The 13,072-nt window shown below is 34.0% G+C and overlaps 1 protein-coding gene across 1 annotated transcript in view; it reads left to right on the forward strand.

Moving 5' to 3' along the window:
* The first annotated feature begins 1,159 nt into the window (after positions 1–1,159).
* Positions 1,160–13,072, forward strand: part of LOC106787423 — a 217,659-nt gene continuing 205,746 nt past the window's right edge. The window contains exon 1 of the mRNA XM_014749766.1: positions 1,160–1,449. The gene's annotated coding sequence lies outside the window, so the exon portion shown is untranslated. The remainder of the gene's footprint in view (positions 1,450–13,072) is intronic.

A 13,072-nucleotide genomic window follows, 5' to 3' on the forward strand; every position in this document is an offset into this window, starting at 1 on the left:
AGGAATACAGCGCGTAGATGTATATATAAGAGGTGGTAGGAGGGGGATGACGGGGAGAATAGAGCGAGGGTTGGAGGGTGGTGGTCGTCTATATTTTATATCCGGTGTGTAGTAGAAACGCGTCGTCAGGGCGCAGACTCGAGGTAATCGGGGTCGGCCGGCTCTCTCGGCAGTTACTTGTCGCGATCCACCGTGGCCGCTCCACCGTGGTCGCCGTCGCGAAAAATTTCACCGCGGGATTACAATAAACGCACGTATTTGCGTAATGTACTTGTATTTAACGTAAACTCATGTACATATACGGCGCACCTAATTATTAAGAAGTAAGAGAACAATTTTAATAAAAAAAAAAGAAAGAAAAGAGAGAGAGAAAGAGATAGGAGAGGGTTGGTAACCCCCTCTCCCCCCCATCCCCCCTTACTACTACTACTACTACTATTATTACTACTATTACTAGTACTACTACATCGTTGATATCGATAGGAGGAGGAGGAAGAGGAGGAGAAGGAGAAGAAGAAGGATATATAGAAGTTGGCGCAAAGCTGCAGGAAAAAGCACAGTAGCAGCTTGCGCACTGTTGCTCACCGCGCGCGTTTATCAAGCTCTCCATAAGTGGTGCGCGCGCGACCGTGTCAAAACTAACGCAGTTGAGAGACCCCTCGAGTGTCCAGTGTGTTTACGTCTCTTATTATCTATCGTGTTGTTCTTGATTATTATTATTGTCGTCATCGTCATCGTCATCGTCATTCTCATCATCATCATCATCATCATCTCGTTATTTATCGTCGTCGTCGTCGTCGTCAACGTCATCGTCCTCCTCGTGCTTTCTTTTATATTTTTGTCTTAGCGTCAGTTCTTTATCATTTTATTATAATTTACCTTTTTTTTTTAACGAGCAATTGGATAATACCACAGTTGGGTTAATTTAATTCTCGTGTTATACAGTTTGAAAGAAGAGATTTATTCGTTGATGAGAGAGTATCGGACTTAAAGTGGAAGAAAACATTAGCGATCAGCTGACGGTGAATAAAGGCAGAACAATTTGAAATGAAGTTACATTGATCTCGCGTTAAATTCGTGAATCCGATTGTCATCGTCGTTGTCATCGTCATCGTCATCGTTGTCGTCGTCGTCGTCGTCGTCGTCGTCGTCGTTGTTGTTGTTATCATCGTCATTCGTGTTTTTATATATTCGCGAATATATATATATAGGTATATATATTATATATTCATATATATCAGAGGATCGTGAAGGAAGAAGCTAGCTTCTCTTCGTCGGTTTCGTTTTTATTTCGTTTTGTGTGTCTCGAGCTTAGAGCTCGTTCGTGTTTCTTAGTGAACGCTCGTGCGGCAAAGTGACTTCCTCAAAGTGCACCGGCAACAAGGCGATACAGCCTCGCGAGATCATCGTCAGCATAAATGATAAACGAAGCGAAGGTATCGAGTTGAGGTAAGTGTCGTATACTTACACACACAGATATAAATACATGCATACTTTTCTATATAACTATATATGTATCTATATATATAGATATACATTTGTAGTATCTATCTATTGAACTTTTTACTAAGCATTTCCCTTTCGTTATAACCTATACGGAAACTCGGAGGATTTAATTAGAGAGACGGATCGCTGCGTTAATTGCGCCCCTCCAATCTTAGAAATCTCGAATTACCGAACACTCCTCCTCCAGTTTCTCTTCCTCCTCAACCACCTTCTCTTACTTATTTACACTCACCTATTTCCTTTTTTCTCCTCTCGTTTTACGCTCCTCTTACCAAAAGACGAGAGATAGTACCTACCTTGGGAGAAATTAAAGAGAATTATGCGGTTTACCGGAAGACCATTTTCCACCCTCTCCCTCCCTACCCCTTTTAACCTATCCTTTTCCTCCTCTTTCTCGTGACCTTTCCACGTTAGGACTACTACAAAGCAAAAATATATATATTTCGATGAATCTCACATAAAAGTGACAAATATAACTTTGTTTTGTAAAATGTGTTCAAGATGATTAACGTTTTACGTTCTTTTTTTTTTACGATACGCAACTTGTTTTCATCTTTGCTTTCTTTATTTTTCTTCTTTTCTTTTTTATAGGATCATCCATTCTCCTCCCTCTCTTTTTCTTTCCCTTTCTCGGGTTACATCGTCTCTTTACCATCTTCTTCGCTCGATACGCGTCGTATAATGTTTATTGCATCTTCTTCGTGGAATATTTAAAACGTTCCTCGTAGAAATACGCTCTTAGCAGAAAGCGTATATTCTAGAAATGAGAGATCGTTCGAAGTAAAGCTTTATCGGGTAAGAAGTTTTATATCGTTGAAACCGCGAAAGTCGAGTTGGCGTCACGATATCAACAGCGTGGAATAAAGGATATTGCCAATATCCTTGTAGAAAATAATAAAGCTCTATAAAGGTTTATCGCAGTACTCTGGTACTACCTCCCTCGTTTCTTGTCATATTCTTTTCGATTATCGTCAATGATCATCTAGCTCTTTCTATCGTTAACATTTTTATTTATAACCGATATTACTTTTCTTTCTAAAGCGATATCTAAAGAATTCGTTTTTTTTTTTCTTTTTTTTTTTTTAACTGTTAACCCCTGTTTAGTTTTTACTGACTTTTTAAGATTGTCTAAAGTATTGTTGTTTTTAAGAAGAAATGAAAAGTTACGTGTTTTACTCGTTTTTTTCTTTTTTTTTTTTTAACTGTTAACCCCTGTTTAGTTTTTACTGACTTTTTAAGATTGTCTAAAGTATTGTTGTTTTTAAGAAGAAATGAAAAGTTACGTGTTTTACTCGTTTTTTTCTTTTTTTTTTTTTCTAAATGTGTTAAATACATTAAAAGATAATATTTACGAGAGAGAGTTTATTTTCTTTTGTCTAACGTCGAAGCTCAGCGTTGATTTCAACAAGAATTTTAATAAAATTCCTCGAGACCAAGGATAGGAAAATAAAGAGATAGAAAGAGAGAGAGAGAGGGAATATTCGCTCGAAGGATGTTTGACTAATAGCCGTTATCGCATTAAAGGTATAAGAAGGAGCTTGCAATGAACGTACCGAAAGGAATTTTGTCGAAGGAGTTCGAGTTACTTTGTGCTTGGATTAGAAGTTCCTATGTAATGAAGAATACCATTTAATTGCGTAGAATCTTTTCTTTTTAAAGTCTTACGAATTCTATTGGTTATCTTATATTTTATATATATATATGTAAAAAAAATAGGTTTCATTTAGCAATATTGTTTCTTTCTACAGATCGTAAATAAATAAGATATATACATCGTTCCCTTAGCTAAAGATTTGTGATTTTTTTTGTCTTTCCTATTTTTAAAAGGATTTTCCCTAAAAGCTTACCACTGCTTTTGACGCTCAGGAAGCAGCGTTCCGTAAATAAACAAAAAAAGGAGCAAGCGTTTATATGGGGTTGGACAAAAACAAGTTGCCTCTCGAATTTCTCTTGAGTCTTCACACAAATCAGATCAGGTTTTTAACGATATAAATCTCTTCGTAGCCGCCTCGATCGTGAACGCCAGGTTCGAACGCTGCTCGACGTTGAACCAAAATCAATGCAGCAAAGCTCTCTTCGACCGCAACCGGAAAAAAAAATTCTATACCGTTTGCATCAGGTTATACGAAATACACTTTATACTTTAAACATCAAAGATAGTACATCTTTCAGCGATACGAGGATTACAGTCTTCCACTAACGCAAATGGTCACAATTTCGAACATCTGTTTTGCAATGTGAACAAATTTATTTTACTATTGCATTTGATTTTGAATGTAGGTCATCTCATTTAAAAAAAATTAAAATGTCATGGGAAATCTCTTCTACGTTTTTCAACTAATATAAGCAAAAGAAATAGGCATCGCAATATTATGCCCTTTTCTATGTCATGCACAAGTTCTGTAAAAAAAAAATATTTTTTATATATGTATATTTTTATTATTACAAATAACAGAGATATTTATGGTGGGCAGATTTATTGCTTCCACCCTCTATTTAGGTACCTACTTATTATATAAAATAGTTAAACTCAAATGTATGCCTATTGAATTTTAAGCTTGTTCAACACTGAGGTCTTGTATATATGTGTAAAAATCGATTGCAAACAATGAACGAATGTGTCTACAGAAGCTTATAACTTCATGTTCAGAAGTATACTATTGAGGCAACTTGTAAAACTATTTTACATCTTTGTTATTTTTTATTACAGTAGGAAATATAAAGGGAAACAGTTCGTTCGTTTTATGTCTTTCATCATGTATAAATATGTGTTTAGGTATATAGGCTATAAGCAGAATATAGGTATATCCCAGAATGCGGATCCAATGTAGGTATATAGACACTTACTCACATAGAAGAGGATTATCGTTGAGAGAATACCGGATAAATGTCCATTAATTATCCCGGACATCTAGGGAATTTGGAGAAACCTTGCTGTCGTTTTAGTAGAGAATACGTTACCATAGATTCGCGTACCGTGAATATCACCTAGATTGTAGAACACGATCAAGGAAACAAATTCTAGGTAAATGTAGTTTAAAGAAAAAAAAAAAGAAAAAAAAAGGAAAAAAAGAAACAGTGTCGAAACGCCACTACGTAAGATTTTAACGCGTGTAAAGGGAAACTAGGAAGTTAGAAAGTTTTTCTATTTTAAACTTACGATTTTAATGAAACTTTACCAAGGGTAATTCATTTTTAAAGGGTTGCAACAACAACAACAACTTTCCTGAGGTTTCAACGTTATTTCGTTACGCAGAAAATATTTATAGTTTTTGAAATCGTTATAATACATAACGTATATAAATTTAGAATTGCTGCTGCTGCTGCTGCTGCTGCTGTTAGTGAAAAATGATAGATTATATTTTTAAATAAATTTTTGTAAAATAATCAGCCATTTTTTATGGATGTAAATATCCCCAAACTTCTGCATTCGTCGTACATATATCACGAGGAAACGAGAAATAAACGAGTTTTCTCTCTCCTCCTAGGCTCTCTTCTCTTCTGTCTTCGACGTTGACCGACTGCGTTCACATCGGTCCTTTTTGTTCGGTTCCCACAATCTTTCCCACAGAATTCAGCAGCATTTCCGACTCGAATTTCTACGATCGATCGAATGACACCTCCTACGCTATGGTATTAATTCTTAGGACTTCATCGAGAAAAATATCGATCTCGTTCATCGAACTTTCTCTCATTCTCTTTCTCTTTCTATTTTTATCATTTATTTCCTTTTTTCGTAGGTAACTTTTTATCCTATTCTTTTCAACATCGCGAATGATATACATTCGTCAATGAAGAATACAGCACGCAAACAATGTTGCTACCACCACGAACATCCAAAAGTACACTTCGAATCGCATTAGGAACTTTCAGACCGAACGATAAATTTCTATTGCACGAAGACGATTTGTTTGGCTAGATGTATCGACCAATCGAGTTTTTCTACGTCTCCACCAAGTCCTTCTTTCGTTTTACCTATGACATTGACGTACAGTGTTTGTCTCTTACCATTATCATATGTACTTTTGTATTCTGTTCTCGAACAATGCTCGACATATACCTAAATCTACCCTTTAACTATTTGCATCTTAAATAATATCGATCATTTTATTTTGTTTTTTTTTTTATTATTTTCTTTAATCATCTTTATTAACGTGATACTTGTATATAATATAATAATTCGTTCGTTTGGTAAGATTATAAAATATAAGAAGTAATATTGCGTTAGAATAAGATATCATCGTATTTATTTCTTTCGCATTAATGTTCGTCGTCATTTTTCTTCTATAACATCAAGCCAAGAGAAGAAACACTTCATTTTGCTTTTAGTATATATCTCATATTGCCGGCCGTCTCTACTATTCAATACCCATTAATTTTAATGGGTGTTAGCGGTTAGTTTAACACGTTTCACATTCAACGGTACAATGGGTACTCCTACCGGAACAATTTCACGATAATAAACGTTAAACACCGTCGGATGAACGTAACACGTACAACATACACATACGATTGACGTAAGCCACTGGTGGTACCTTTACTATACAAACTTACCTTTATATAGTATTATTCTCCTAGACCATAGCTTTGCGTGACGTTGATCGATAAATACTTTTCGTGTTCCTCGCGTATCATTTTCAATAAGAAATCTTTCACCATAGCTTTGCGTGTTTTACACAAATCGAGAACTTGATACTCTAACTCCTTCGTCATCGTCATCGTCTTTTTCTCTTCTTAGTTTATGAGTTATCGATTTCTAATGCTTTAACTCCCTATCTCGGGATAATTACTCAACAAATATCTTACTATGAATGACGTTTTAATATCTTCGATTAGTTTTAGCAAAGGGATGAGGAACGCGTTTACGTTTGAAACATTTTTCAGGTTAATCCAAATTTAGATATCTTTGGGAAGTTCGACGAACCGTGTTTGATTTATCCCTATATATATATTTCACTCTCCCTTCTCCTTCTACCCTCTTTTGCTACTGTCTCTCTTTGTCTTTCTCTTCGCTAACTCAGGCCAGTATCCAATACCCATTAATTTTAATGATGAACGTGGTCAGTTTAACACGTCCTGGACTCATTGTAACAAGCTTGTAGCGTAATAAATCATATACCCTTGTCAGTGAAAAGTGCATGGCTCAGATAAGTACGCGCGTTATTTGTTACCCCTGGTGTTATCCGGTATACCTCTCCTCGTATCTCCTCTCTCTCTCTCTCTCTCTCTCACTTTCTCTCTTTCCTTGTAACACTCTCACCTGGTACGTTGGTGTGATCTCTATGTAGAACGGTGGGGTAGTTAAAGGATACGATATCACCATCACCCCTTCAAAACCGATCGAAACGCCTAACGATTATGTGCCCTAGCTATATCGTAAATGATAATATTAGGTATTACTTGATCGTAGATTTATCTATGCAAATTTTTTATTAATTTTCTACAAAAAAAAAACTCTTTTTACGTGTTATATTCCTTTCTTTCTTTTTATTTCTTTTATCCTCTTTTTTTTTATTCTTTTTTTTTGTCATTCGAAGCACGAATTTTTTTACGATACTATTCTTCTTCTTCTTCTTTTTCTTCTACTTCTTCATTTTCATGACAATACATTTTATACGAGCTAAAGCTTTGATGTTCGTTTAATGTATTCAATCAGATAAAAATTGACGAGAATATTAATTAAAGGTAGTATAATACTCTCTAGTTCGTGATGTGGATATAATGTTTCCTTTTAACGATCTATTAATAATTTTAACAATTAACTCGTAATTAACAGGCTCACATTCGAATTCATAATTTGTGGAAGGAAATACAATATAATATTATCGATGTTAACAGTTTACTCTCTTCTATATTCAATTGTTGATTCATGTAAATTATAATGATGATTATTTGGTATTAGTTCAAGATGATTTAACCTTGAATTATCATAAATTTCATAAGGCTGCAGGAAAGTAAAAAAGCTTGGATATCTCTTCTAGCATTCCCGTTTTTTTTTTATCGATTCGGCTTGTTCGTTTCAGAACGAATGTTACGCGCCTCGCGTTGGCAATAAACGCGCGATAAGGTAAATGCGTCGTAAAGGCTAAGCTATTTGTTAAGTACTGAAATTACTTTTATCTACTCTACGAGTTAGTCGAAGTTACGACTATCATCTACACGTGACAGAAAAAAGAATATATATATATATATAGGTGTGTTGCGAGATAAGAATATATTTTTCAACAAAATCTGATTTCAACGATTTGGGAATTTTTCCTGTTTTGTTTTTAAAAATCAAATTTTAAAATGTATATAAATTTTACACACGCAAATAATTATTATTTTATAACGAGCTTTATATGTTGATTTTAATTCTGTAATAATCATATTTGTATATTATTAATTATATTTGCTAAATTAATTAATTATTATTTATTCAAGTGTAGTCTTATATTTCTGTAATATTATATGCACGTACATTAAATTATCTCTCCAATTATTCATCAGCCGTAAACATTTTCTTTCGATAATGCTCTTGCATATATTGTACACGATAATATTTACGTTTTTATTTCAACCCTCTGACTTATTTTTTCTACCTGTAGCCTATTTTTATCAGTCGAACTTTGACGATGATAAAATAATTTGAATTGATATGACATCTAATATTGATTAGATATTTATATAACTTGAAATAGTTTTTAAACAGTGATACAAATTACAACGATGATTTTTTCCTTATTTATACAATGAACAAACTTTTTACTAATAAAATAACGATTATAAAAGAAATTGTCCGATTGTATTAATATAAATTAATTTGTAATAGCGGGTATACATTATAATTAATCGTGATAAATATATGTAGTGTGTGTAAGAATTATACCCCATAGATTTAATACCTGTAGAAAGGCATGGATCAAGTTGGCAAGATTTTTCAGAAAATGTTTTCAACCTGTGATAAGATTTAGAAAAAGCTAAATCACGCTTACATCTTTCGACCGGTTTTAACAACACGTCCTTTTATCCATGGAGATCGTTTTTGCATAGGGTGTAGTATTACTCGACGGAATTAAATGTAAATTATAAATCGATAAGAACCCTGGATGGTATCTCGGTAAGTTCGCGCTTCCACGAGTACGTGTTCCTCTCAATCTTTCTTATTTTCTTTTTCTTTTTCTTTTTTTTTTCCTTCTCTCTCTCTTTCTTTCTTCTTTTCTTTCCCCCGACTTGACTAGAGAGAAATTAAAGTTTTTATAATTTGCATATTGTGTTACTAGAAGAGATGGAGTTTTCTCTCTCTTTCTATCTTTCTCTCTCTCTCACTCTTTTTTAGATAAATTTTTCGTTGGCGCTTGGGTCGATGCATCGATAAGAAAGAAAATTTACTACCTTGCAGTATCTCATTTAAAGCATCACAAGAGAGAAAGAGAGAGAGAGAGAGAGAGTAGGAAAGAGAAAATATATAAATATATTCTTTTTATAGTACGCGATAAATAAAGAGAAGAACAAATACGATTAATATTCTTATTTTTATATCGATAGACGCGACAAATTATTATCTTTCATATTATAATGAATAAATAGTAAATATCTGATATTAAAAAATTGTTTGTGTTATTATATTTATATATTATTTCTTATTGAATGAAAAATAGAATCAAAGAGATATTTTTCATCGTGTTTTTCGTCAATGCTTTAGTGAAGGGTGAGATGCTCTTATGTATTTCCTTATATAAGTTTCACGCGCTAGGATCTTACGTACGTTGTATGACACAGTGCAACGTCTCCGGTCATAATTCTTGGTATGTAGGCCAAGAGAGAGAGAGAGAGAGAGAGAGAGAGAGAGAGAGAGAGAGAGGTAGAGGTTCCGACTTTCACGAGGATAGATCACACCATACAAACACTCGTGCGATAAGCCAAGCGTCGTTTTGCATCCGCCATAAAAGTTGAACAGTTTTTGGTTCATTTTCTTCACCCCGTTTTCTTTGCCTCGTTTTTTCTTTTTTTCTTCTTTTTCTCTCTCTCTCTCTCTCTCTCTCTTTTGTATTTATTTCTTTTTCTTTTTATTCTATATACACCTAGGTACCTTAGTGAAGTTGTCTATCGTTACCACATTTATACGTTGGGATCACCGACACCATCGTCAACCTTTGCGAAATCTTCAACGACAAACCTTAACGAAAATTTTTCGTCGTTTTAAACTTTGACCTCTTTCCACTACATCGACGACGACAACCACAGTCTTCTTTTTCTTCGTTTTCTTCTTCTTCTTCTTCTTCTTCGTAAAATTTGTTGCAGTGCACGTCGCGAGCAATCAGTGCAGCTAACTTTTCTACTTGGTCTAGCGTGAGGTTTAATTCGCGAATAACTAAAGTGCTGGAAGTCGGTCGGTCGGTTGGTCGGTCAGAGTGGTGGTGCTGATGGTCGCACGAAGATGGCATCGATAATTTTATCCACGTATTGTCGGTTATTACGTTAAATTTTCCTTAACATTGGAAACAAAGTATTTTGTCTTTTTTTTTTAGAAAAATAGATGTAAAACATTATTTCTAATTTAATTAGTTATTTCTCTCGTCCAAAATTACAATTCTTAATACGGAATCACAGGGAACTTGGACATAAAAAGAAGTAGAACTTAATTTAACTAAGTTGGACGTTTCGTCCCTTTATTGGGACTTCTTCAGCAACTGGAAATTTTATTTTATTATATTATAACATATGAGACTCATACCAAATTTTTTAACATGTTACCTTAATTTTATAGCTCAGCGTCTTTTTTTATTATGTAGAGATAATAGAGGACACCTTATATTGAAGATATCTAGACTAATAAACACTAGTCTAGATTGAAACAGTGTGGTTGAGAGTTTTAAATTATAACGATTGAATATTTAACGAAGTTTAGATGTTTTGTGTTTGGAATATTAATAAAAAGAAAAATGTATGTCTACATAATAAAAAAAGACTATAAAATTAAGTTGCTGAAGAAGTCCCAATAAAGGGACGAAACGTCCAACTTAGTTAAATTAAGCTCTACTTCTTTTTATGTCCAAGTTCCCTGTGATTCCGTATTAAGAATTATTTCTAATTCTTATTTTTTGTTCTTTTCATTATATTATATATCTCTAACGTCACATATACGTTTATTATTTATCATATATTATTTTTGTATCATAAGAATATACGTATTATAGACGTATACGCGTTTATTTTATTTCTTTTGTTATCTTGTAAAAGTAACAACCGATGATTAGAAGTTTCTTTTAACGTTGAAACCACTCAAATTTACGAGACAATGGAGAATGAATAGGTGGATCGAAGAAACGGTCTATTTTATAATGAGACCGCCTATCGGTTGTTCGCACGTGTGCTAGAAACCTATAGATATATGGATAAAGACTTATGTACTTACGTATGTACGTATGTTAGTCGTATGTACGTATATGTATATAAGTAGAAAGGAGAAAAGCATTGGTACATACACTACTACTCTCCGTCCAACGGGATAATACGGATGTACGAGGCTTGGCTTTGTCAGTTCGATCTCGGTTTGCTCGTGTCTAGAACGACCTCGTGGATGTACTCCGCTTACTACATGAAAGCTTTGACTGCGAAGCTCGAACTAGAAACAACCGCAGATATTTGTACTAATACTCGAACAATAGTACGCTCGTTAATTTTGCGGTTTCCCCGTTAAACCCTTTGTACGAACGAATATCATCGTCGTTGTTATGCTCGCACAGCTTTCTATATATACATTTGGAAAAACAAAAAAAAAAACAAGTTTCAAATTTTCGTTGAATATTACTTTTCGTATAACAACCAACTCCTCCAGATCACATGACTAAATTCGTGACCCCTATTTTCGAGATTTTTTAAAATAACTGAGAATTATATATTTTTTCACTTTGAATGAGATTTCTTATTATTTTAACAATAGAATAAAGAAAGATTGTACAATTATTTTTTGTTGATCATTTAATTCACATAAATATTTTCTTTTTTTATTTTGCTAATTAATAATTATTTTCTAATTGTAGGCAATGATATTACAAAATCAAAGCTCTAATTTTGCATAGGTATAATCAATGCGAAGCCTTTAGATTAGCTGTTGGGTTTTGGGTTGTCGTTGTTGTTGTTATTGTTTGCAAGGATTTAGCAACGATCATCGACGAGTAGGAAACAAATGGAAATGAAAAAAGCAGGTCGGCGTAAACAGGCATAACAACGTGTAGTCCGGTAGGATCATGAAGAACGTTAGGTCGCCATGCGGACGCATAAATTGGATTGTAATTTTGGCTCTCTCCGATTGGTCGTACGATACATTTGTATCGGCATTAGGGGCTTATTTATACGAATTGGATCGCGTCGTGTTGACTACCAAACCAATGTGCAACTGATCCTAGTAATTACCGGCTAACCATTGATTTTCCTGCAGATTAAACGTAAACGCTATAATCACTACGTCGCGCGGTTAAAATCCGCCCTTTATGGTTCGTCGTTCGTTTGGGTTTTGTCTCGTTTCGTTATTCGAGCTTATATATATACACACATATATATATATATATACATATATAATTTTACGTTAAATCTCACTTTTCTGCGGTTTTTATATGTTTACATAATTTTTCGTTAACGAGTACAATAACTTCATGTATATTTTATAACAAGATCTGCAAAAGAGAGAGAGAGAGAGAGAGAGAAAGAGAAATCTTTCAATTTGTAAAATATTCGCATTATAACGATGAATACTCGATATTACGATATGAATTTAACGTATGTGCGCAACGTTTCGCGTTCTAACAAAGACGGCATCGCGTTACATTATCGACAAATACCTGTATTATACGAGATAACTCGGTCGTTGGCTCGTGGACCGCCATAATCCATTGGATGCTGTGCTGCCATCATCTCGACGAGCCATTATCATTTACTCGCGATTGCATAGTCGGAAAACTAGCGCGTTATTCCCGGTAACGTCGTGCTCACGAAATGTCACTAATCTCTACGTATATTCGTACAATTTATGTGTATATATCTCCGTTATACGAGCTAGAATTATTCGAAAACGTGAAAATTGAAGCTCTCTCGTTTTGCTTTTCGTTTATATTCTTATTATTAGCGTTATACAATATAATATATATATTTATAAATTTTCATGTAAATTAGGATGAAATATTTAATAAATACTGATAATCAGTTTTTACTCGTTTTAAAGGATCTTTTTTCCTTTTGTTTTTTTTTTTGTTTGGTTTTTTTTTACTCCTTTTTTTATTTTTTTTTTTTTTTTTTTTTTTTTTTATTTCTTTCGCAAAGTAAAATCTTCGATACGTCTTTCATGGTGCACCGACTACCGGACCAATTATCGTTTAATTAAGTCCTGCCCGTTGAATGAACCTTCTTCTTCACAAAGGGAGTCACGGCTTGTTGTTCTCAAAGGCGGCCCGTTGCAGATATAATGAAAATGGAACGCGAAGGATCGATGAAACTTAGAACGAAACGAAGGTACTTGTACTTTCTCTCGGTTTAAGTAAACTCGTGATTTAACGAACCTCCTTGGAAATTATACTGTATATTGGCT

The sequence above is a fragment of the Polistes canadensis genome, unplaced genomic scaffold (genome assembly GCF_001313835.1).
Source record: "Polistes canadensis isolate GaletaPanama2010 unplaced genomic scaffold, ASM131383v1 scaffold_100, whole genome shotgun sequence".
NCBI lineage: Eukaryota > Metazoa > Arthropoda > Insecta > Hymenoptera > Vespidae > Polistes > Polistes canadensis.